General features: G+C 35.9%; 6 non-coding genes across 6 annotated transcripts; 3 read left to right on the top strand and 3 right to left on the bottom strand.

Moving 5' to 3' along the window:
• The first annotated feature begins 245 nt into the window (after window positions 1-245).
• Trnap-cgg lies at window positions 246-317 on the top strand. The gene has a single exon. It is a non-coding gene; the product is annotated as a tRNA-Pro (tRNA).
• A 1,672-nt stretch (window positions 318-1,989) lies between these two features.
• Trnav-aac lies at window positions 1,990-2,062 on the bottom strand. Its single transcript has one exon. It is a non-coding gene; the product is annotated as a tRNA-Val (tRNA).
• Window positions 2,063-10,925: 8,863 nt separating this feature from the next.
• Trnav-aac lies at window positions 10,926-10,998 on the top strand. The gene has a single exon. It is a non-coding gene; the product is annotated as a tRNA-Val (tRNA).
• Window positions 10,999-21,487: 10,489 nt separating this feature from the next.
• Window positions 21,488-21,569, top strand: Trnal-aag. Its single transcript has one exon. It is a non-coding gene; the product is annotated as a tRNA-Leu (tRNA).
• Window positions 21,570-21,659: 90 nt separating this feature from the next.
• On the bottom strand, window positions 21,660-21,732 carry Trnav-aac. Its single transcript has one exon. It is a non-coding gene; the product is annotated as a tRNA-Val (tRNA).
• A 5,400-nt stretch (window positions 21,733-27,132) lies between these two features.
• On the bottom strand, window positions 27,133-27,205 carry Trnav-aac. The gene has a single exon. It is a non-coding gene; the product is annotated as a tRNA-Val (tRNA).
• Window positions 27,206-27,780: the final 575 nt, after the last annotated feature.

The following is a 27,780-nucleotide window of genomic DNA, read 5'->3' as shown; positions in this document are numbered from 1 at the left end:
ACACGTTCAGCACCCAACCACCAATCTACCAAATCACCAAACAGCGTGCCATATGACGATAGTCGGAGGAATAATCGCGTAAGACTGCTTGTAAGACGAGATGCGATGGTTGTGGAAGGCAAATTTATTCGGGTGTTTACAACAGCCAGCGAAAAATTGATGCGGTGTCATGATATTTAACGTTCGTTTGTCGCTGACAAAAGCTGTTATTTTCTTCACTGGAGTGATTTCGTGCGGATATGACCGGCTCGTTGGTCTAGGGGTATGATTCTCGCTTCGGGTGCGAGAGGTCCCGGGTTCAATTCCCGGACGAGCCCGAGGATTACTTTTTGCAGATATAATGGGTATGCAGAACCAAGCAGAGACATCAAAGCAATAAAAAAAACTTAGAATCATAGGAGGAAAACCTAAAAGCTGGTAGTTCGATGTAACTCGGTATACTAGAATTAATTGATTGAAAGTAATTATGATTTGGTGGTGTTCCACAGTATTAATCCGTGTAACATTGCAACAGAACAAACAGACGTAACACTACTATGCTCCTCATAGCAAATTTTCCGACAAGGTTACTTGAGCGTGAGTCGTATGATAATCGTTTTTGTGTGTGATGATGATAATCATACCACTCCTATCCTTATACACCCGATTCTGTTTTTGCACGGGAGATGCGTACCATGTAAAACAAGTTTTCAGTTCAAAATTTCAAAAACCGTGCAAAAAAAGTAACAGCATTTCTCGACGCTTAATGCAAAAATAAGGTTTTGATAAAAAAAAAATGTATGGAAACTTTTTTTTGCACGGCCGTGTAAAAAAATCCGTGCATAAACAGAATCGTGTGTATTTTGATAATACATCGTTAAACATTTGACATAATCAGTGTTGTGAAAAACTCAATTTCGCATAACTTACGCTTGAGATTTTTCATGTGTGAGTTGTCAATCACGCAACTCAACAGTCAAAAAATCATGGTTGAGTTGACACTCCTTTTTGACTCATTGTCTCGTATTTCCACAGTCTACTCACACACGGTAATAATTTCTTGTTAGTTTGGTAGAATTATAGTAATCCTTTCTAACGTAAACAACAACATTCGGGTTCCACGAGTTATTGACGGGTTTTGTGACTGAATCTTTTTTTACGGTTTGAGTTGATTGAGTGATTTTGCGACAAAATCTCAAGCGTGAGATTTGCGAAGCAGATCTCTAATGAGTTTGCTCTCACGGGTGCGTATTGATTGAGATTTGAGTGTGAGTCTATCAACACTGGACATAACCTCGAAAGTCCATATAAAAAATGTGAACAATTCCAGCAGTGAATGTCAAAGAGAAGGACTGTCAAATGAGCGTGACGAAAGAGGGACAGAAAAGGAGAATTTTTCGTGACGTCAGCATGCATTCTTCTAGGGATGAAATGCGGTAGAAATATTTCAGTATTGTTTTTTCATAAGGGCTTATCCGCATACATCGACTTCTCTTCATCTTTGCGTTATTGCTGAAAACTGATTCTCGTTTCGTAATTTATTTCGTGATGTAAGATGAAGAATCACTATATCTTGCCACGTTGATAAGAATTATTACAATTCTCGCATAACTTCTGATCTCGCCCTAAAAGCCATTGGTAACCATGTGTGTAGTAGCTCGTTGTTTCTTAGCATTTGAATGGATTTTCATGTTATTTAACAACGCTATGGGAAAGTAAGGATCATTATCTACCTGCCCGTGATGTTGTTGGTTTGGATGCTTATTCTTTCTTTTGCTCAGAAACAACGAGCTACACTCGTGGCTACCAATGGCTTTTAGGGCGTTATCTCAGAGTATGCGAGAATTTAGCGAAGTTATTAGCGAAACAAAGGATTCGATGAAGAGAAATCGCTCATCCTAACCTGCTCATGTTAGTTAGGCCCTATTGTTACTACAGTGTAGATTTTCATTGTTTTGAATATAAATGACTTTGAATTTAGCATATCATCGAATATTCTCAAAATATTATTGTTTCCGCCCGGGATCGAACCGGGGGCCTTCCGCGTGTTAGGCGGATGTGATAACCACTACACCACGGAAACACCGTGGTGTACTATGGATTGAGAGAATTCACAATTTTAACCTTTAATCTATGATTTCGCATAGAATGATAATAATAATGAAGGAAATACTTATAACAAAAAGTAAAAAAACGCAAGCACAAAGTGACTCAATTTCAGCACGATATTGCATCATACTTGTTTGCACAGCACATATCGCCAACCTCATCATCAGTTTCGTTCTATTCCTACCGAGTAGACGGTGACCTGAGTTGTTTGTTAATCTCCCTCTGTCGATGATATGGGACTGTTGTTCTGATGGCAAGCTAGCAGCTCTAACTATGTAGATATTACCTCGTGTTAGGAAATAAATACTCCAACGGGTCGGTGTCGTTAGGTATGTAAAATCTAACAACAAAGTGTAAGTCTTCCTCGCGCGATAGTTGTCGGTTTGTTTTTGACAGCAAACGCGCGAAAAGGGGGATGCTAGCAACACCAACAATAACAACCGAGAACTTGCTAAAGGGGGAGGGTTCGGCTCGGAACGACACATATTTATAATTCCTGAACCCGAGCACGTGTCAGGGCGCTTGAGTTTTAAATTTAATACTGTTCCAACTAGATACGGTGCCGCCGCCATGGACGTAGCCAGAGTGGGGAAGGAGGGGAGGGAGTATCGATAATTCTTGGTGTCCTCCAAAACTCCAGGCTTCTGTCAAAAATCTTTCAATAATTTTCATTGAGAACTCTTTGTAGTATCCGATAATTATGAATTTGCTTTTGGCCGATTCCAACGGCGGCCGAACAATTTAAAAACTAAACACTGGATTCAAACCGGCACATCTGTTCGCCACAACAATACTTTTTGAGTTTTGTGAAGATTGTTGGTGCGAACAGATGTGCCGGTTTTCTCCATATTTTCTTGTAGAAATTTTCTAGAGGATTTCCTTCAAGTTATTTTCTTCTGTGGTGACGTTTTGTTTGAGATTTCTTGAAAACATTTTAGCGTGAAACATTAGTGATAAATAGTCAATGCAATTTTTGGAGGAACATTATACGCAATCTATGAAGAAATTTGAAAAACATCAAGAACAAATCAAGGTATCAATAATGGATTCCTTTAAGGAGAAACATCTCGGAATCCAAAGATGGCCGGCACAATGGCCGACTTGTGCCCCTACTCACGTTTTCAAAAGCACAAAACTGGAGAAATAAATGGCAAACGTTTCTGACCTTCTTATTTTAAGCTTTCTGCTTGTGCACAAAGCCAAAATAAAAAGGGCACTGCTGTTGGATGCTTTCTTCGCAAGATTTGTGCCCTTGAAGTTTTAGTGCAATCTTAGAAGTTGATTCCCAACTGTTTCACCTTAATGAAGTATTCAGACAATCAATAGAAACTTCCTGGTGAATTTATCGAAAAAGCTTCTAATTAAATCTCGAGAAGAATTTCGTGATGTCTACCTATAAGTAAAAAAAAATATGAAATTGTAGAGAAAACAAAATAAGGATTTTCAGGAATTCTTGTGAGGATTTACGAGTGAATGTCTTTGGTATAATTCTGATGAAATGCCAATTGGTTTCCTAGCAATGAAAATCTTTAAAAAAATTCTAAGGGAAAATATAGATACATTTTGAGTACTTTTCCTAGATAAAGCGTTTTAAACGAGACATTACATGTTTACTATTTAGCTAAGTGTGCTGTTTCGCTTCAAAAAAGTAAAAATTTAACTAAATGGGTATCGAAATTGCCTACATCAAAGGGGCGATGTTACATTTCTTCTCGAGATAGACGTTTTCTTTTTTTTGTCAGTAGCAAAACAGCCTTCAATCTGAAGTGTATAAAGCATCTTGTTATAATTTTTGATTAATTTATAAAAATTTCCTCAAATACATTTTCAAACTTTTAACAAATGATGAAAACCAGTTTCAGCATAAGTTTTAACGTTTAACTTGCAACATTTTGATTTTTTTTTACTTATCGTTAGAAATTCATGTTTTGGGCTTTTTTTGTAAAATGAGCAAGTCAAAACTATTTTCATTCGTTGTTTTATATTCACAGTTTGAATACAACTAAATAAGCTTTAATCGGTTGAGTATTCATGAAGTTATGGTAAAATATAGATGTTTTTTTTTTTAGTATAAAAAGGAAAAATCTGGAGAAAACTATTTTGATTTTAGATTAGTTTGCAGTACCAAAAACTTTTCATAAGTATAATTTGAAAGAGTGTGATACTAAAAGTTTCAAAATTGGTTAGAAAATGACAAATTCATGAAGACTTATTTTCAAGTTTTTTTTTGAATACGATCAAATATGGCAACGATAATGATAACGATAAGTTTCATAAAATCAATGGAGCACTTGCATTTCGGTATACTCTTTCAGATATCTCTTCTGGAGATCCTAAATAATCCCTTGAAGAAATTTTAACAAGATGCTTTCTTATGCTCCTTCAAGTTTTAAATGAAATTTTGTAACTGGGATTAAATTCAGATAAATGATCAAGCTATTAATACAAGAAATATAAGTTAATATATATTAAATTAATATAAGAAATATATATAAATATAAAAAATATATTTTGAAGCTAATTCAAAAGCATGTACTTGAAAATTCCTTTCAAAAGGGATTTGATTCCAGGTCTACGACTTAATAGGCTGATTTCTAACAATAAAGCTTAAAAAAAGAAACATAACACAAATTCAAATTCAACCAAATTAGAAAATTGAATTTTTGCTATACCTCTTTATGTTTAACTGCGTTTGTTGTCAACATTCATCCCATCTGCCAATGTTGCTGAACAACGATCGGAAACGCGAGGCACGATTAATTTTCGTAGGCATCAAAACAGAATCTGCGAATAATCACAAACAACCGTTCGGGCGCTTCATTCGTTCGTGTTTCATTTTTGGATCGCTGTTTCTCCCGACGCTATCATCGGGTGATTTTCCATCACTCGGTAATGTGAACGGTACGATCCACGCTGCCTGTTCTTCGCGAAGAGCAGGAAAATATTCATTTCGATCATCTTCATACGGGCTCGCAACAATCACGCTAAACTTGCACCGCTCAAAAATGAGTGCCGAGCGCACAAAGTTGGCCTTTTTTTCGTGCAGCACAGATTCTGTGCATAGGGGCTGTACACAGTTTTGTGCAAACGGTGGTAAACAAAACTGAATGAGTGAAATGAGCACAGAGGAGGAACGATTGGAATGCGGAATTCACTTCCAATTTTAAAGTTTTTCAGAGATTTTTTCATCTTCATCTTCTTTTCATCTTCCGGCTTTTCGCTAGAAAACATCTCAGAGAACTCCCCAACTGTTTGCTGCCGCGCGGGAGATCATTGACAGTTCCGTTTCCATCGATCCCCGCACAGCCGAAGGCCAATACGTCGACAACTCACAGAATGAGTGCGACCTACACAAAATTTTCACTCAGTCAGCCAGTTCTGCATTGGTTGCCTCATTCTGTGCAGTTTTAATACATGCGCTGCGTGGAGCTGGCTTAGCGTGGAGTGTTTGCTTGACTTTACGAGAAGAAGCAACCTTGCAATGAATCACCAGAATGAACAGCGCGTGGATAAATGAATCCTACGAGTGGAAAGGCTTCGCGAACCACTTATCGGTGTGTTCATTTTGCTTCTTCGGCGTTGCATCCGTTCGCTTTTTGCGATGCTCTTCGTGACGCAAAAATGAAAAATGAATTTTGGCGAATGTTGGATCGCGAAGATGCGTCGATCATTGTTCACGAAGAAGATCCACCGCAACACTGCCATCTGCACCTTTTACATCAACAGTTTTCACACCAATTTTTCAATAGCTATCGAAGATTGAGGAAATATATGGTTTATCACAGAAAAATGAAAATGAAATGAAATCTAGGTATAAGAATATGCTATAATTTTTGTTTATTGTTTTGAATCCTCGAAAAAATGATGCAGTTAAAAAAGGTGCAGGAATAGTCTCCAGTAAAAGGGTGATGAACTAGAAATAACAATTAGCAGTTGAGAGAAGGAGGTATTTGGTGATTCTCGAGTGAACGCTTACTGGCAAAGATTTCCAGGACGGTGAAACTCGAAAGAACCGCCAATGAAATAAAGAAGGGTGCATATCAGATGACCGGTTTATTCACCACTCTGAAATGTACGAAGTTGTGACAACTATCAGTGTCATAAACTTTTCGGGGAAATGGGCTATTCGGAGAAATGGGATATTCGGGGAACTGTCGTTCGAGGAAACGACATTCGGGGAAAAGTAACACAGCCAAGAAAAACAATTGAAACTATAAATTAATATTCACCTTTTTGCCACTATAACATACCAGAACTCTTGTATTTGTTTGCTTGAATTGACAGTACGCTAGAATTGTCGAAGGTTCAGGTTCTGTTAAAATTTTCGTTCCGCTAATAATAGGTAGGGCAACAAAAAAGTATTGTGCAAATGGAAAATTCCTCACGATTATTGTGCAGTTGAGTATAAATATCACTCGGTTGCCATAGGTCAGATCAGTTGCGCTGTAGACAGGCTAGTGAGTGAAAGTAAAGTAGTGATGGATAGCCTAATGAGAAAATGTACCACCTTGATGGGCCGTCTCGCCGGTATTCGGTCCCGAGAGAGTGATATGGATCCCGCTACGGCATAAAGTGATGACCTATGTGCTGACATGGAGTGCTTGCTGAAGGACATCGTTAGGAGCGGGAATAAGGCAGACAAAGAGCGTAATTCGATAAAAGCCATGATCACACAGATTCAGTAAGTGGTCCAACACCGAGAACACCCGATCGTCGCTGCCTGGACCTGTACTGTGAGTCAAACACCTAAACCAAACGCTATAACGGTCGGCCTACCCAAGTTGAACCTTCTGAAAGGGATCCTCCCAAAGTTCTCGCGAGATTACGAATTAAGGTGAAGATGAATCGAAGCCAAACCTCAATTTTTCAAGAGCACGAATCTGGAGAACCGAACATCCGTTCAGGCTGAAAACTTAATCGATTGATAACTAGCTGGTGATGACAAATCGATTAAGTTTTCAGCTCAAACAGGTGTTCGGTTCTCCAGATCCGTGCTTTTGAAAATTTGAAGTTTGGCTTCGATTCATCTTCACCTTAACGTCATCCTACAATCTGTTCACCAGCTCGATCCACAACAATCCACGATTATCTGATGCACGACTACTGTACCTCAAAACGTTTACCTCAGATGCAGCAGCAGCGTTGCTTCGTCATGTCAATGTTGAAGACCGACCTTACCAAGGGCCGTAAGAGGCATTGAGGAAACGTTTCGACAGGAAGGATCAAATCGTGAGTCACAAGATTCAGCTTTCTCTCGACATACCTACTACCAATGTTGCATCGATCCGCAATCTCCGATGAGCGTACAGTGACGCCGATGACAAGTTCTCAAAGTGTCTGGAAAAGAGGAAGGCTGTTGACTCATCCATCTACTGCTAGCCAAGTTGGACCCAGAAACACGTCAACTCTGGGCAAACGAGACTTCCACGGTGGAAGTTCCACCACAGATGCATCAGCTGACCATCGGAGATGCTACAGATGGCGTATCAACACGGCTTGTGCCTTAACTGCCTCCGAGTGGGACATGGAAGGAACTCTTATACGTCCATCATATGTAAGAAATGCAACCAGCAGCACTGCGTTACACCAAGAAGAGTCAAATAAATTGAACAATTTGGAGACGCGATTCTGGTAGTTGGAAGATCAACAACCAACAAAGCACCTCACCGAAGAAGAACGTCTCTGCGAAGAACACTTCACATAAACCACCGTTCGGGATTCATCGGGAAAATACGTTGTCAAGTAAGGACCCGAGGGTCATCATTTTTAGTTATCTAAAATTGTTCTAAACACGTTTTGGGCAATGATTGATTTTTATTCGCAAATCTATGAATTTTGGTTTCTGATTTTTATAATTTTTATTTTTGAACATCCCTATTCTTTTTCATTTTTTCTTGACGCCTCTTCTAGTTACTGATTTTTGACAATAATAGAAATTCAAGTTTTTACGATATTTTTAAAAATATTAAATTTTTAATATTTTTCTGGAAATATTTCAATTTTCCGTGTAAATAACGGAAAAACAGGTTTGATTTTTTTTTAATACCACCAAGCTGTTCTTCTGTGATAGGTTGATAGTAGAAAAATATTTTGTATTACACGTAAATTAACCCCATGCATTTGTAGGTTATATAAGAATATAAATTTTCAAGCAATTTTCAAAAATACAAAAAAGTTTCAAAAGCCATAAAAAACTTTTCTTATATGCGTGTCATGAGTCAAGGTTTAAGCCAAAAATAAAATTATTTTGTTTTCCGAAGTACGAAAAAATACACAAAATTCCAAAATGTACACCGTCTAAAGGCGGGGCTGGGTATTAGAGGGTTAAGTATATCAATTCAATGCAGTGTTACGTAAGCTGACCAGAAATCCAAGGCTAAGCGAACTGTATCACGACTACATCAGCGAGTTCATCGAGGCTGGATACATACACTCTTAAAAATAATGAAAACTACTGTGGACGTAATTCTCGTTATGACTGAATGACGCATGATGTAAGTGATGGAACGACACAAAAACGTATTCTTGAATATGTATTGAACAAAAAATGTAATTTTACATGATAACGGACACGAAAACAATCGCACTGTGATCGACATTCGCAGAATCAGACACTAACGAATTTGAAGTTCAACACAAATTTTCGTCATTTGGTTGGCTTCTTTTATGTGCATCCAAAGGACGTAAAATCACATGATTTTTTGGGAGTGTGTATCCAAAGCAGAACCAGCAAGTCCACCAGAACACATCATCTACTTGCCCCACCACGGAGTCTTAAAGGAACATAGTACCACGACCAAATTACGGGTGGTGTTCAATACGTCAGCAAAATCATCAAACGGTGTGTTGCTCAACGACCTCCTCATGGTGGGTCCTGTTGTTCAAACAACCTCTACATAATTCTGCTGAACTTCCGTACAATAAAAGTCTGTATCTTCAAATCAACGTCAGTGACGCAGACATGCATCGCATCAGTATGTTGTGACAAGAAAGGGACCAGCAGCATCTCGCCGAATACCGAATGTCGTAGCCAGCATCAAAACTGTGCAACACTGGGCATTGAGTCTGGCTGTCAGCTTGGGCCTTTGGCTTGAGCCTTCTAATGCTGGCTACGGCAATATCGTGTTGGTTGGTATAGTGAAGCCAGACCCTTGCAATGGACACCTGTATCCTTTGGCGTAAATAAAAGAAACATACCACACATTCAAATTCAACCTTATAATAAAAAAATGTATATTACTGGAAAATGAAAGAAACATGACATTTATTCAAAAATGTCAAAGTTGTATAGTTTTAGCACTCAAATGTTGCGTTGCTTCCATGTACAATTCTTAAAGTATTTTAATTTTTTTAATTACAATGCATATGCAAAGTTACATTAAGTTGCATCAAAGTTTATTTGACAGTTGTGGATTACAATGAATTGACAATTATTTGCTTCTATTAACTTGCATTGATGATAAGCATTGCAAATAACGAATGTTCACTCTAACTTTAATTTAGTTCACCCACCACCCCTTCTTCCACCCTGACCGAAATCCTAACTACGCCCAAGGCCATCGCATTGACTGCGCTGCGGACGGTGGCTTTCGGAACTGAACGCAACACTTCCCCACCGGGACAGGACTGGAAGCCCCATCGAATGCCAGATTACACGCTTTTCCAACTCCAGAGGGTAGCTCGGGATGGGGCAAAACATAAGCAACTGCAAAAGCAATAGTGCGGCTGATGGGCCTTCCTGTAATATACAGAGAGGAGTCCTGCGTTGCCTGCCTGATAAAGCCGGTGGTAGTGGTGCTATAAAATATTCAAATCCGATACTTTAGCGTGGTTTCTCTAAATCTGATTAAATTTACATAAGCTTTCGAGGTCGTCTTCTTCTTGCGCTACTTGGGACGCTTTTCGGTTAGATTTCTGTAGCAGAAAGCGCTGCCGGAACGATGAAGGCGCCTAATCAAGTTTTATTTCCCTCGACTAATTCCCGCTTCGACTAACTAGCTAACAGTTAGCAAACTGAGTGCACTAGGGTAGATGTACCAATTATGGCAATAGTTGGAATAAAAAGAGATTCACTCGATAGTCTATACATGGTACACTTTTGTGGCTTTTGTCATAACTGGTACAAAGAAAACGAATTTTAAAATCAATTTTTAGAAGTTTTAAGTCCAATAAATGCTTAAACTGTTTCATAAGGCTGCAAATTAGTGATCAACATCAACAAGTCCAACATACAGAAACACGGCTTAAATCTGATTTTTATCCATACTGTTGACATATTGCATCCATAATTGGTACACCTACCCTAAACCACTTCAGGATGAAGACTTTGCTGCGCGTTTGCAGGGGTTCTGGTGTGCAGAGAGCAAGAGTCGTGATTCGTTAGTTTTTCCTTCCTTTCGGTATCAACTGCATCCTTCCACAGATCTTTTCCCCCCGGGGGAGCACTACATCAAGCAATTTTACCGAGCTTCATCATCATGATCTTGTTACAAGCCGTGTAAATGGTGCCAAGACAGCTTGGCGCTCGTGTTTTAAAGCAGTCATAAAATGTCTGTTTTCGTTTTCGCCACATAAATCAACTCGAATTTGATGAAGCCCTGATAAATACGTAAAAGCGTAAAGGTGCGCTTGTGTTCGAGTTTTAAGGTCGAGTAACAAATTTATAGCGCTGAGTAAATAACAAAATTTATTCAGCTGTCTGCATTACTAATTCGACGGAGTGGTCGGTTTCGAATCGATGTGTAACAGGTGAGGAATGTTATACATTTCGATACAATGTGCGACGATTGATACGGTAGTTTATTTTTTATCCTTTTCACTCTGTATTACCATCATCGGTTTCCGTGGTGTAGTGGTTATCACATCCGCCTAACACGCGGAAGGCCCCCGGTTCGATCCCGGGCGGAAACAAGTAAATATTTTATGTATCAATTGTTTGAAACGTACTGTTTTCCTTACTCTTAACTGTATCATTTTCCTTTATTCTAAAACATTGTTTATTTTATTTGCTTTCGCTCTAAAAAGAACAGACGTTTATACCCATACAACCAAGAAGCATGCGGAACCCTATATTTAGCCAAATCTGGGATAAAGTGCTAATCTAGAACTATAAATCGATTTATTTGCCCTGCAATTGCACTATATCGCCGGTGTGGAGCGCTCTGTGCTCAGTGATTATTTAGCAACGATTATTTACACTAGAATACTCAAAGAGGATTGATAACTATGAACGTTTACGATAAGTGCTATTATAGCACTATTATAATTTTAATTTTCAGATGTTGGATTGCATATCAAATATTCATTTCAATCGGGGAATTCACGTATTCTAGGCAGTCTAAGTAGATGCTGCGCTTCTTTGGAAATTTTATCGGAGATAAACAGAAACATTTGGTGTTTGTCTGTTTACATTTGTGCGCTGCTCAATCCTTTATCGATTCACACCGAGAGACTTGATAAAAGCTTTCTGTAAACGTTCTTACAGTGTTTTTACAACTATTAGCGACAGTCTCATTTTCTTTGGCAGCTTTTCCATAAGACTTACAGGCAGATTTAATCTTTTCAGCAACTTCAAATCAGCTGTGTTTTGAAGCGTGTTCATTTGAACTGATGACATCTCTGCAGAAATTGTTTATTCATTCTCAGATATCTCGTCAGCGGGAATGTGACAGAACAAATACTCATCTGAATGTTTACATTTTGGTGTGTTCGGATAGAAAAATACTGTGAATTTGGTGTTTTTTTTTTATTTTAATTGCCAATAATAGTCGAATGGTGCCGAAGTTTTAAATTAAAAAGAGTCAAAACTTCTCGTGAAAGGTTCAAATGAACATTCTCCGTTGAAACAATATCAATGCATGAATGAGGTTTCTTCGTCGATTATTTTTGGGCTTATGAAAACTAACAGTTTTGTTTGAATTAAGTTAGTTTATGCGTTGATTTTTCAACTTTTCCAATTAACGATTTCTTGCGTTCAATGTTATAAGGACGTAACTGCAGTGGATATCTTATCTTCATCGACTTTATTTTCTGGTAGTTACAGATTTTTTGATTGCGTAGACAGTACTCCTCGTCCTTTCCAATTGAATTTCATACCAATCCAAAGGGAAAGTCGATGAAGAGAAAATCGATCACTGCAGATACACCTGTATGACATTGACCGCGAGATTTGCCTGATTAAAAATAACCTTAAAACAGATTCATGCTTCACATAAATTCCGCAATATAAGAAGAATATTGTTTTACTGAAAGCAAAATTACAAAAAAACGAGTACCGTAATCCGGGTCGCATTGATCAGTTTTGTTTAAATTTATTGAACTTTTCATTAGATTTTATTTTTAAAACAAGTATGCTCGTGACCTCATGCTGTATATTGATTTATGACAGTTTTAAGCATGTTCAAAAACATCTTATACGCGATTTTTTTTATTAGGCTGATATGGGATCATATTGTTTGATCAACCAGGTAAACTATGATCGGTAGTATTGAATGTCCCTACTTACTAAAATCATGGCCACGGAAACCGAATATAAAAGACAAATTCTTACAAGTTTTTACTTTTTGAGCTATTTGAAAATTATAAACACCTCTAACTGCGAAATACGCCGAAGTGTGGGCAATTTCCTAGGGGAATTCTACAATCATCATTCGTTCATTTTGCTGAATGTTGACAACGGAATTGGTTTCGGTGATGCCATTTTCAATAAACATTGGTTTAATTTGCTTATATCATTTGCATAACTCGTGTGTTCTCCGACATTACCCGGAAAACCATTACCGCGAAAGAACCATTTACCGGAAAATTATTTCTTCATTTCTCGTTTTTTTTCCATTAACGTCCTTTTAACCGTTTTACGGTCATTCAGGTCAGTATGTTTACTATAAAATATTTAAAATGACCACCAACGATAATGAACAGAGGAGGTTCTTCCTTCAAAATACATAAGCATCGCTCCTCTTCGATATCTTCATACTTCAATATTCATGTTCATGTAAATATGCACTATCTTCATATAATTGCATTTCATAGATGATACACCCTTCTTTTAAAAACAAGCTGTTCTTTCAAATTATCTTTGCAGCTTGTCTTGGCTGAACTGGCTAAATTTGGCTACAACTATATAACTCTACCTTTAACGTTCGACCGTCGGTTGTCCAAGTGTCCAAATGTTATTATCTAGACTTTCAGCCGGAGGCTGGCTCGTCTCCAAGTCCAAATGTTAATAAATAAGCAATTATAAGAATTTTTAATACGATTGGTTGTGCTACTTTTAGTCAAGTGGCAATTCACCGAACATCGTTTCCGCAAACGTCAATCCGAATGCAAATCCCCCGTATATCCCTTTTTCTAGAATGGGTCACCTGATATTCACCCTTCTTTATTTGGTTGGCGGTTCTTTCGAGTTCCAACGATCTCGGCATTTTTGGCAAAATGGTTGGAAATGACCAAATATCTTCTTCTTGTTATTACTTATTGTTCTTTCAAGTTTATCACACTGGTTTTGATTTCGAGGTACGACATTCAGAGTTACGACATTCGGAGAAAAACAACGCAATCAAGCAAATTCAAACGAAAAGTAGATCTATTGAGGTTCAATATTTCGGAATCTAAAGATGGACGTCACAATGGCGTATAGTTTTTACATAAAATAAAAAATATTTGAGTTTAAATCAAAAGGGGTGACAAAATTTAAAAAACGGGAAAAACAATTTTTGAACTTTTTTTCGCTTGGTCCAGTAAATTTTAAGGGGAGAAAATCAACAAAGATCCATCACTGCAGATACGTCCTCATGATACTGAACGTAAGAAATGATTTCAAAAAAAGTTTGGCTTGCATATTCGGCTTCAAACATCATTGAATTAGTTAGTGAAGCAATATCAAAAAAAAAAAAAAACATTTGTTTAAATACCGTCAAACGGGGCTTCTTTTGACATTATTTTCACATTCTTTAACTTTGAGGAATTGTAACTCTTAGAATTATGGATAGATGTTGATAATTTTTGCCTATATTTAAGTTGTGTATGTACGTAACAAATGTGCAAAATATGAGGCAAATCCATCAAGAAATAACAAAAATGCTTGAATAGTGAAAAAAAGTGTCCTTCAATACAAAAAAGGGGCTACTTTGGACATTTTCACAGTTTGCTAATAAAATGATTTTTCCTTATAACTTTCAAACTGATTCAATAGATTGTCGTCCACTGTGATGTTATGGAACGTTTTTCATTGATAAACTTAATGTAGGAAATGGCAAAGCTAGAATCAATTACACATATATAACAAATTTCAACGAAACATGCCATTCACTATTCTCAGTTTGCAGTATCAAACTTAAATTTTCAACATCCTCTTAAATGGAACTATCAGTTACGAATGCTCGATTTTCAAGTTGACATAAATGAACGACGTAACTACTAGGTACTGCGATGATAAATGTGTGATTTTTTTCTATTCTTACTGTTATATGAACGATATGTTGAAGGATCACATTAATATCGGTAACTAATTAAATACCAGTAAGTAATTTTCATTAAAAACGCAATCAATGAAGTAAAGATTAACAAGATCGTAAAGAAGTAAGTTTGATTTGTAATATGCTTTTAGCTTCTTAGCAGTTTAGAGCTGGATTAAGAGTAGTTTAATTTAGGCATTTGAAGGATGCAACTGTTCTGTACTACAAACTCATGTAAAATATGACAAAAAATAGTTTTTTAGAGATTATGTTGTGAATTTGGCATTGGTTCGTATTGAAATATATGTGTTTTATGTCTATTCACTCTTACAAACATTTATTTTATTTTTTTTTTATGTTTTAAAATACACAAACCAAAACATTATAATAAAATAATGGTCGCAAAAATAAGACCTTTGATCAATTATTTTAATAAAACAACAATTTTAAGCAAAACAAATCACATGATTTTCATGAAACATGACGATTCGATAGTTTTATGATGCTCCCAATAAGTTTCCATGACATGGGTAAAATTCAAACAATGTTTGTATAGCCAATGTTTTATACCTTGTGAATTTTTGTTCGGGCTTTTTTGAAATGTTTTCTTGTTTATCCTGTTATTGTTGATGTTGTTCCAAGAAAAAATCATGCCTAGTGGTAGAGCATATATTGGTTAATAAAAGTGCTGAAGACACAAAATTGCTCAGATTAATATTTACGCTACTAATAAATACAAAAGGTGAGTGTCCAAAGTAGCCCCTGGAATCAAAAGTAGCCCCGTCCGACGGTAAGCATAAAACTTTCTGAAGACGCAACACAATACATAGTTTCGAGAAAATCCACTAATTTGCACATCGTTCAGATTAAAAATGGTTCAAACGTCATTTAGCGCATGGAACGGAGTAAAGTAAAATGGAACGTCGCCAAACGAAATGCATAATCAAAATAAAACAGCGAAATAGGTAATCAGAAACATGGTTCCAGGGTGACTAGAAGTTCAAATTAAAAATGAACCCTGATGGTTTGCATGAGGTACCGTTCAAATTAGCGGGGGTGCACGGTACTTGTTTTAAAAACATAAACCTTAAAACAATGGCATCATTTTTAATGAAATTTGAAAGAAATATAAAAAAAGATCAATATTATCCTGGATTACCGAACTTTAAAAACCTTTTGTGTTATTGATTTGAAGGAAGATCTACTACCTTGAGAAATCGTACCTGCCACACGATTTAGGCAAGTTCAAGTGTTAGCTATCAATTTTCTGCACTATTCATCAAATTATAACTCGCGAATATAGCAGATAAAAAAAAGGTTTATTGGTGGTGTTTATTGATTTTGTTCAAGAGCTCAAGTAGATTTTTCTTATAATAAAAAAAACTCGTTATGAGGAATGTAATGATATCTTTCTTTTTTAAAATCTTAAGGTATTGAATTAAAACATATTTTGAACAGAAACAACTGGATGAAAATCTTGAGAGAATCATGGATGGTTTTCTACAGCTTATTAAAGAGTACTTTTTTGCAATAAATGTCTGAGCAAAACTGTAGCTTAAAAATCAAAGGGGATGGTTTTTGAAAACAAAAAAAAATACAAAAAAGTTTCTGGAAGTTCTATTCAATGTTCTTGCCATAACAAATGACAATTAAATTGGAAGAACACCATTAAGAGCACTGAAGCAATTCTTGAAAAATTATCTACACACTTGCAAAAAACCTCTAATATACATTGCATAAATTTCATGTTTAGCAAACCACTCTATGTATAAAATGAAACGACGTAAATGTGATGTTATTTGCACTCAAATATGCGTAATGATTCTTGTTAAATTGCGTCCAAGTGACTGAAAATTTATGTAATCCGAACAATATTTTATGTGACAGAAATAATTTTATGTGGTGGAAAATTACGAAATATTTTAATTTATAATTCACGTTACAATATTATAAGTAAATTCCTTATCTACTAAGTTTGGGTCTCCAAAATTAAAAACGTTGTCAATATTCTTATAACTCGTAAATTTGATCATAATACACCTAAATGTAGGCAAACTCCCTTGCAATAAGCACGTTATTCGAGAATAAACGGTTTTATGAGCCGAAACTATGCAAAAATGTGCTCAGTAGTTCATACTTAAGCTTACACAACATTCTAAACACGTATAGTTAACATGTAGGCTGACCACCAGCGGATTGTTCAGCATCGTCATTTTCAACAGTGGTTACACCTTTTAAACGTGTGAATATTTCCATGCAAATTTGACCTTATTAGAAAGCAAATAGTTCAAAATCATCATAATACATCTGGAATATCTGTGATGATGTCGAAGCATCCAGCATCCTTGTAATGAAATGTTATTTGGTACCGACCTGATCAATTTGCCCCGGATTACGGTGTCTATATAATTTTGATTTAAAGTAACTATGTAAGTCTCTACAGAAGCCTTCACCGATCCCAAACAACCAAATAACCACCCTGAGTGCTAATATAGTGCTGTTATACGACTGATATGTCCTATAATAGGCCTATAAGCCCAAAAAAGAACATAATATAATAGGCCTATAAATCCAAAAAGGTGTATTAGCGGGCTAGTGGTTACTTGGGATGTCTTCAAAGAAAGTCTCCAATGCGATCACCAAAAGTTCGAACAAACTTGCATCTTGTTGCCCTTATTCACTGAAGAGAGGATCGATCATGTTATATTCGCCCTAGTTCTAGCACACGCTTGTATTATACTGCAGTTTTACGAATGTTTGTCCCACGGTCCATATCCTCTATCGTAACGTTTTTTTTGTATGAAAAAATAAAGTTTTTGTATGACCCGCTACGCTTGAGTCTACTTCCCTCATCACCCTAGAGCGTTACGTAATTTGTGGATGGCGTCCAGGGCTGAATATTGCTAATAGCATGCTTCCCCGCGGAAAAAGTTGTCAGAAAATGTTTTCCCGATGATTTTTTTTTCGAATTACTATAAGTTCGCATTATTTGCTGATGCACAACATAATAGCACATATGGCGCCTAGTTACGTACATCCGAAACATTCACATCTTTAGACTTCAAAAATCTACTTACTTCTAACTGACGAAGAATAACGTAGGTAACGGCACTCACGTAGGAGTCGATACAGCAACAACGAGTCCTTTCAAATATGTTGATAAAGCAGGTCAAAATACTGAATAAAGATTGCAAAATATTTTGCACTTGATTAATTTCACTTTGAATCGACTAAATATAATTGAATTTTGACGATTGACGATTGTAAATTTAATCAATATTATAGTTGTTGGCAACAATGAGGTACACCTTATTTATTTTTGCTCGGGTTTTTTTACACGGCCGTGCAAAACAAGATTCATACATTTTTCCGCCAAAACCTTATGTTTGCATGAAACGTCGAGAAATGGTGCTACCTTTATTGAACGGTTTTTGAAATTTTGAACTGAAAACTTTTTTGCACGGTACGCATTCCCCTTTGTAAAAACCGAATCAGGTGTATAGTTATTTTGAATAATATAATGTCAAATCAACAATAGTTTTCTCCAATGCAACCTGAAAATATAGTTAATTTAACCGGAAAAAATATTACAAACAATATATTTTGTTCTCAATATTGATTGTTTTTCTTATATTTTTCCATTGCAGTACTGGAGTATTTCTCCTTTGAATGCAATGACGTCTAATGGCCATCATTGATTGAAATCATCAATGCGTGTTTCCAGTTAAAACAATCATGTTCAAATCAATTTTGCAAATTTTTAAATCCCAAATTAAACACGCCCATCCTGAACCAATTTCAATTCGCTGTGAACTGTTGACATCACTTAATTATGCAATCAGTTTATCTAATAGGGAACATACATTTGTGCGATACGCTAAATTTAGTGAAACGATGTGTACACGTTGTCTGTATTTTTGTTTGGATTACGTGAAGCGAGTTTATCAGAATATAATTACGGAAGAGCGATAAGCGAGCTCGTACTGTGGGGCTGGGACAATATAATGTCTCTGTGACCCGTATGGAGTTCCATTGTAGAACAAACTGATCAACAACGGGCCTTGCCTTTGTCGTGTTTGTCGATTTGTGCTTCTCGTATGTTTTTTTTTTTACAACGGTCCTCTAGCAGAAAGATGATAGCCAATTATATTGATTCAAGCCATTCGGCCAACCCCAGCTGGTTTATTTCAACAAGCGCGGTCGCGAATGGTCTTGATAATTGAAGTACACTGTTTATTGATAAACATAGCACGACTCGCTCGGTCTCTCGCAGGGCTTCTCTGTCTCGACGAGTAGTGCGCCGCATGAGGGTGTTCCAGAAACTAAAATCAATGGCATGAAGGTGAGCCTAGAATGAAATATATGCTTGTTTCTGACATTTTAGTAGAACGAAGCATTTTTATAAAAAAAATGCTTAGAGGTTCCAACAGATCGGCTTATGAATTCCAGTAATTTTTTATGGAAATTATGACGCAAATGTTTTCTAACCCTTCCCTTTTTGTAATGTTTCATAAGTTTTCTATGATTTTTGATGAGCATTTGAACGGTATCAGTTAAATAATCTATAGAAATAAAAATGGAGTGGTGTTTGTATGTCACGAAATGGCTTGAGAGCGGATGAACGGATTGATGTTAGTTGCACTGATCAAGGGATGCGACGTGATATTGCGAGGAAAAAAATTGAGGAAGACTCCGGATTAAACGGGAAATCGGGAAATGTATTATTTACAAGACGTTTTGGAACAGCCCACTTGATGGCAAAACGAAGTTTGCTGGGACCACTACACTCAGGCAAATGAACTATCGAAATACATAGGAACCACTTATGAAAATTCGCCACAATAAATCTGGTTGAAATTCATAGCTTCGCCTTATGGAACCAAAATTTGAAAACAAAAAATGTTTTCGCGGCAACCTGGAATTGAACCAAGCACCTTGCGATCGTTACGCCCGTGTGTATGTATATTGATGCTAAAACGATGCATAATGCGTTCGTATACTTTTCATGAGGCACAATGTATGCATTTTTAGTCTAGTTCACAGCGTGTAGTGTTTAGATAAATATTCATTCTAAAATACATGTGCAACAAATAAACAACTTTGTAGACAAAAAAAAATCTAAAGTTTTAAGGAAAACAAAAGCAGCTTTGAAATAATGATTATTTTCGAGCTTTTTGTTTTAAATATTTTCTTCTATTTTTGAAAACATTCTATTAGTTTGTCTTCAAAGTTGTTTGTTTGTCGCACATGCATTTTAGATCGAATATTTATCTAAACATTAAGTAGGAGATCAATTTGATATCGTTTTTTTTTTTTTTTCCGAAGATCTGTACACAATATTATTAAACATTTTCAACGACTAAACCGCTCAAATGCTAAAAATGCTCAAAATATGACGATTTTAATGAAAATTATTAATATTTCATAAATGGATCTAATGGAACCTCCTAAACATTGTTTAGAAAGTTTCAAAGTTCGAAAGAAACTTATTTTCAATAAGTATATTTTCTAGGATATTTTTTTATGGGACACCCTAGCGCTACATACTTCACTATCCAAAAAGCACTGACAAATAGACCCCACAAATTTCACAGCACTGAAACGGCTGTCATCCACGAACAACTGAAGTGAAGCCAAATATTTGGTGCTGGAGAAGGTGCTGATTTGACAGCTCGTCCAAAAACACCGTTTGAGGCACGAGACACACTCGTTTTCGAATGCGACATTCATATTGTACATATATCAATCTGGTGTTGAGTGCGTATTACCTTATCCAGTTTGTAATTAGTAGTGTAATTGCTAGATAATTTAGCCACATTTTATTAGGCACAAGGATAAACGATTATCAATAGTATAATGTTTTTTCATACGAGATTTATTTACTCCAGCACTAGCGCCACACAGATGGTGGTAGGCTTCAAGAACTAGCGCCGTCTTCAGGGGGTTAACAAATTTACGTCACGAATTTGTCATCCCATTCGATATATGATCATCAAAACACCATCTAGTATTCCTAAAACATTGAAATCCAACGCCAAAAACGTGTACGATTCCAATTAGATCAATTACTACATCCACTGATCTGTGCTAGAAGCATCGCTTACGCCATGTAAACCATCCCTTTTGATCGCGTCCTCGCTTCCTAGCTTCTCCCGTTTCTCTACGCTATCAATCCGACAATGTTCTATTCCTGTGGTTTCCAACCATTTTAGGATATTGCAATAAAAATTGTTTTGAGTCACATGAAATATAGTTGACCCTTGACGTTTGTTAATTCAATTAACAATTAAGAGGAATATTTCTTAAATATAATATAGCATAATATAGATTATAAAGTCATTTTTATTTAAAAAAAACTATTAATATTGTTGTTTTAACCGAAATAATTATTAAAAACGCTACATTTTGTTTTCCGTGTATTAAATTATTAGATTAACAGAATAATTCCGAGTGTTACTTGTAAATTTATTATTCTTCTTTATACTAATAACTTCTACTCCCTAGTTTAGTTTCCACCAATAATTATTACTTTGTGTTGTAATGACTATCTTTCTGGCCTCCCTGAGAGGTCGTTACGCTCTATACGAGTCCGACAACCACCAGTTGGGAAACACTGCTACTATTCTGTTGTGTACACTCAGTCTGGCGATTTTTTCCCTATTCATTTTGTAGGCAAACAGTGCGCCGCACTCTATATTGGAAGATGCTTGATAAAGTGAACAATTGTATAACATTACCAACCATCGGCGCGAGTAGCCCCAATCGAGCTAACCACAACACACATATGACCGGTTGGTTATCAGTTTGTCACTTTCGCTTTCAATTGCTCGTGCGATGCCTTTGCTGGGTTGGGGAACGACTAGCTCGCTGCGGTTGTGTGGCATAGACGTAGTGTGAACAGTGTAGGGTTTGTTTGGGAAAGCGCGAAATCAACTTTCATCAGAGGTAGCGTGGCCGAGCGGTCTAAGGCGCTGGTTTAAGGCACCAGTCACTTCGGTGGCGTGGGTTCGAATCCCACCGCTGCCAGAGATATTTTTAAATAGTTCCTTCTTTATCGATTGAACGACATTGTCGGGTTGGTGTTGCTGAGCTAAAGCATAATAAATTTAATAAATCTGTTTCCGCCCGGGATCGAACCGGGGGCCTTCCGCGTGTTAGGCGGATGTGATAACCACTACACCACGGAAACGCTATAAATCGCAAGGTATAATTGACAATGCGATTAAATTGATCATCTATGCCTGGTTGTTCAGTATCAAGTCAGTCACCAAGGTATAATATAGGTCAAATTGATCTCTGATGTGCTTGACTTATGATTTATGGATAAAATAAAGCTAGCGAATTATTCAAATCATACTGTGGAATAGTAAATAGTCGTGCTTGAACTAATTTCATGAACAAGAAGCAATGGTTTAGGCTTCTCTTGAGTTTTAAGCAATATTATAGCTGTATCGCTTGCGCCGAACGCCAAGCGTCCTGAATTGAGGACAGTGATTTGCGCAAAACACTTGAAAACGATACAAAATATAATGATATCATGTTTGGAGAACTTAGTCACAGACTTGATATCTTCTTCTCAGTTGACATTATATTTCGGAATTCACTCACCAGGTGGCGCTACAGCATGATCAAATTTACCTTAAACCTGCACTTCCAACTTCCTGAAAAAGTCGTTTTAGAAAATGTTTATTTAGACCATATTGAAAAATCAACCTTTTTTTAAAAAATCATAACTTTTTTGTCCATGATTTCTCCATCTTGACCCACTGTGCAAAAGACTTCATTTTTTGTCTACTTTAACATATAAAAAAAAAAAAAAAAATCAAAAATACGATTTTTGAGAAAATTGATTTTCAAGCTTTATTTTCGATATATAAAAAATTACAACATATTTTTTTACAGTGTATGTTTTTTTCCAGATAGTCCCAACAATAACCTTAAACTTTGCGGAAGACTCCAAACTGATCGGACAAACCGTTTCTAAGTTATATTATAATGACCGAAAATTGAAAATTATATCATAATTTTGTATTAAAATCGCTGTATATTTAAAACGGTAAAAGTTAGCCTGATTTTTCCGTGTACCTTTTTTGTTGTAAATTTTGCGTACTTACATACAATCGAGTTTAAAAATATTTAAAAAGTTTATTAAGACCATTTTCAAAAATTCACCTTTTTTCAAAAAAACATAACTTTTTGTCCATGATTTCTCCATCTTGACCCACTGTGCAAAAGTTTTCATTTTTGGTCTACTTTAACATATAAAAAAATAAAAAAAATCAAAAATCAAAAATACGAATTACAACATTTTTTTACAGTGTATATTTTTTCCAGATAGTCCCAACAATAACCTAAAAAATTGCGGAAGACACCAAACTGATCGGACACACCGTTTCTAAGTTGTAATTTTTTGAAAATTATTAGGGATTTTTTTCTTAGGCCCTTCTCAAAAGTAAGGCTAGAGTCAAAATGGCGAGCCTATGATGCAAAAAGGCATTTTTGGGCATAAAGAAAGCATGTGCAAAATTTCATCCAAATCAAAAAATATAAAAACAAAATTTGGGAAAAAAGTCGTCATTTTCTGTGGAACCGCTCATTTAAAATTGTTTGCTAATAAAACAAAACTCAAAGCGATGTCATGTAGTTTCATAGGCATCAATTTGACTGAAGTAGTCCAGTGAACATCATTGGGTAGAAATATAAATTATTGATTACACTCAAAATTTGTTTTACTCAAAAAACTACGAGACACTTTAGATTTGTTTGCATTTGAATCAAAATGCATAGCGATTAGGTTTTTTATCGGTGGCTTTGTTCACTTGGGTAGTGCTTTTCGATGGCCCAAGCTTTCCGAATCATATTTCGTGCACTCGGAGCCATTTTTGATTTAGTTAGCACTTCATTCGCGCGCCATCGGAGTGATTTTCTCTCCCTACTTAAGCGTGTTGACGCTGAGATTGCGACTGTTCAGTCGAGGATGGATTACCAACTCACTATGGACAGTATCCATACAGATTGACGGCCAAAAATATGTTTTCCATCTCATGTCGTATTTATGAGTTTTGTGATACAAATTTGATGTTTTATTTTCGAAAACAAGTTTTTGAGACTAATTTTTGAATAGGGCCTAAGGCGAAATAATGAGTTTTGTTACTAATGATGCATATAAGCCATTTATGCGGTGAGCATTGTGCAAACCATTATAAATATCAGAACTTACATTGAAATAATGGTATAAATGATAAAGCGATATTCAATTATTCGCAGAATTACTTTTTAGCAGTTTTTTTCAATGAATTAAAAATATTTGAGAAAATCAAAAAGCCCTCTATTAAAAAAGAGCTAATTTGTGCTGTTAAATTATTCACGATCCATTAGTTTACATCTCAAAGTACCCTTGGAAATAAATTTTAGCCAGGGAGAAATTGGGACAAAAAAGTAGGAGATGTGTAAAGTTTCGATAAAAAATCATATATATTTTTTTCGGTGTACAGTGGTCATATTATGATGGGTCACCCACTATTATGGGTCATTTCCATATGAACTAATGAATGAGTGACTAATAGTCGTGACAAGGTGACCCATAATAGTGTGGGCAGTGTACTCCTCGCATTCATCCGACCTTAAGTAAGAATTTTTATTCCATTTTACATTTCTAAGATAGCTTTTTGAATAAGCTTTCGGACAGTGTGTAAAGATCTGTATACAATATTAAGATTATGCTTTATATTCTATTAAATGAATACCTTGTGTTTGTACTGAATTATTTATTTTTTCTTTAAAACTCTAACTTCGATCTTGCTTTTGGAATATCTTAATAGAAGTGTTTACTATGAAAGATGCACAAGAAAAACTTTTCAGAACAAGTCATTTTTTCGATTATAGGCCACCAGATTGCCTTTCGTGCAACTGGTGAGCTTGTTTCATGCTTGTATTTTTCTGTATTTGTTGAACAAACTAGGGATGGTTCGAAACTTAAAGTGTTGACATAAGCGCTTATTCGTGTTTTAAAATAAAAACGAGATTCAAACCTTTGAATAGTTTGATGTATAACACCCTAAATTTATTTTACAAAAAAAAAAACATGGAAAAACATATTTTGTATGACTGTACGTCCATATATCGAGTCGTAAAGCAATGACGTTCTTAGTAATAAATTTGGTAATTTGGTTGTACAAAGACTGTGATTATATTTGTGTAGAAAGAGCAAATTCTGATAACACACAAAATTTCTTTTGCATAAAAAACTTCAAGAAACACAAGTTTTAAACTTATTAGTCTATGCGATGAAATTCAAAGCGATGACGTATATTTTTTTGTATTTATTTGCTTATAGAAGTTTGGCTAACGTAAGTAAAATTAAATTTCAGATTACACTCAAAATACATTTTGCTTAAAAATTGAGGAAATCTTCATTGTTTTCAATTATTTGCTAGTAAATCCAAACTTGATGCGATGACATTATTTTTTTTTTCTATAAAAAAATTTCATTCTAGAAGAGAGAGCATAAATAAATCTCAAGGTTCTTACCTGTTAGTCTGTTAATCAAAATGCAATGACAATAATTTGCTTTAAGATATCATATTTGAGCAAGAGTTTAATTTTCGATAACACTCTAAATTTATTGTACTTACCAAAATAGGAAACATCCTATTATTTGACTTATTTTCCAAACTCAAAACGATGACATGTTATTTTTTTCGACCTAAGCTTGTTTGCATAAGATGTCTGTACAGAAACGAATGAATTCACTAGTTTCACTTTTTTCGTTATTATAGTAAAACATATTTAAGTATAATATAAACTTTCTATTTCAAACAATAAGTTTTCAATGAACTTCTATAAGCCGATTGATGTAAAAAAATACAAGTTTTCGTTGAATTGGATGACATCAACAGAAAAAAAAAAGATTCCATTGATGTATGACTCACTGACCAGTATGACAATTATTACTATTTTTTTACTTAATCATTCATTTATTTGGCTCATGCGCCATTAGGCATTACGGAGCCGATTTCTTTTGATTTTATTTACAAATTCATGGAGGTTTCTTAATTTTCTATGTTAGTTTTGGGGAACCGAAAAACTCGCGGTTTGGTCGAGGTTAGGGGTAACAATAATTTCAAGGAAGGGAAAGGACAATGGGATCGTTCTGTTGACATTCAGCAGCTTTAAGTTGTGACGTGTTTGCTTTGCTGCTGGTCGAACGTTGAGTGGACAATGACAACCTGTAACGATACAAAAAGACGGGTTTCGAGGGGACACAAGGTGAACAAGTGGACCGACAAGAAAGGGGAGTTAAACAATGATGTTAGCTTGTTTCAAAAAATTGTACATAAGCTTCATGTACACAAAATCAAGTTTACCCAACACATCCCTAATGTCTTCCTTTATTGGTTTCCCTTGGGCCCTGAGGGATGCACAAAAATCAGATCTGGCAAAACCGTATTCGGGGCATTCCCAAGCTACGTGGTTGATATCCTGGTAACCTGCACCGCAGCTGCAGTGATTGCTATCTTTGAGCCCTATTCGATAGAAGTGAGAGCCTAGAGAGTAGTGATTGGACATAAGACGACACATTACCTTAATAAAGTCTCGATATCCTGGCCCAACCCCTTGAACCACGGCTTCTTCGATACCCGCGGGAGAATGGAATGTAACCACCTGCCCAACTCTCCGGCATCCCACTTTTGTTGCCAGCTGACCAATGCATGTTGACGAGCCATTGAAAAAAAATCATTGAAGGCGATTTGTGAGTCCACTTTCTCATTGCCCGGAATCGAGCAATGCGAAGGAACCCAGGCCAAGGTGATAGTATATGATTCATTCGATAGAGCACTCAATGTAGATCGTATTTCACCGAGCTTGCTTAATTTGTGCCCCAAATCCGTAGCAAATAACACTAAAAAGTCCCTTTTGTTCAAAATATCTTTGTGTATACTATCTGACAATGGATGTATTTTATAGAAATGTAACTATTTATAACAATTTCGAGATTTAAGCACAATTGTGGGATGCCTTGGGCGTTAACGGATTAAGGACCATTGTATGAAAATTACTTGAAATTACTCAATGGAAAGCTTACGCCGCTATCCATTCTTAATATCATTCAACTTCCAAAACTTTTAAGGTAGCGTGGTCTAAGGCGCTGGTTTAAGGCACCAGTCACTTCGGTGGCGTGAGTTCGAATCCCACCGCTGCCAGGGATTGTTTTGACAAATCTTCTTTATCGATGTGTTATTGAACACTGAAATTAATCACGCAAAAATGAAAACAGTGTGGGCAAATCATATTTGTTTATGGGTCGATCAATCATATTATTATATTAAAATATTTTCAGTATTGTACCAAAATTAGTTCAATCGTATACCTGAATGGTTTAATTTTCTGTGTGGTTTATTCAACAATACAAAATTGGTGAGCTAACCATAGATTTGATTGATCCAATATTGGAATAAAGTCAAAGGAACGGTTTTTTTTGTTGACATTATATTGCTTTACCCTGCACAAATCTTCTCCTCTGGACAGTGTGTTTACAATTATAAACTAATTCTTCGAAATAATACGGAGGACTTATTAAAAATTAATCTGTTTCCGCCCGGGATCGAACCGGGGGCCTTCCGCGTGTTAGGCGGATGTGATAACCACTACACTACGGAAACGAGATGAATAAAGTGAATAAGTTTTTCATTTTTATTGCTTATCCAATCGTTGTAGGGCAAAACAAAAGCCTGTAGAGTAATTAACTAAGCAGAGAAATATGTTATGCATGGTCTTCTGAAATAATGTACATATGTTTTATGAAAAGATCGTTTTGAGAGTACCAATTTTCGATCCATAACTAATATTCAACCCATGTTTTGGCCTACTTTGTTCAAAAATTCGAAAATTGAAACAGAATTCTTGTGGGTCAAAAATTAGTGATTTTCCCTCATTACACCGCTTTTGTAATCTATCAAGATGTAAAAAACTCACTTTAATTTATTACAAATCAAAGATGGGTTTTTTATTTTTTATTACCGTTATGATTTATTTACAAAAGAGAATATCCTTATTCACAACTACCTTAAGCTGTATGTGTTTATTGATGTTAATTTAATATTTGCTCTATCGTCATAGGTATATAGTTTTTAAAAACATATTTTTTCTATAATGGGAAAATTTAAACTGAGTTAACTAACTTTAGTAAAGTTAACCTGCTGCAACGTCGATACAGAAGATCTATAAAAACAGTTGA

Source organism: Aedes aegypti, chromosome 3, assembly GCF_002204515.2.
Source record: "Aedes aegypti strain LVP_AGWG chromosome 3, AaegL5.0 Primary Assembly, whole genome shotgun sequence".
Taxonomy (NCBI): domain Eukaryota; kingdom Metazoa; phylum Arthropoda; class Insecta; order Diptera; family Culicidae; genus Aedes; species Aedes aegypti.
This window is presented reverse-complemented; position numbering and strand designations above follow the sequence as displayed.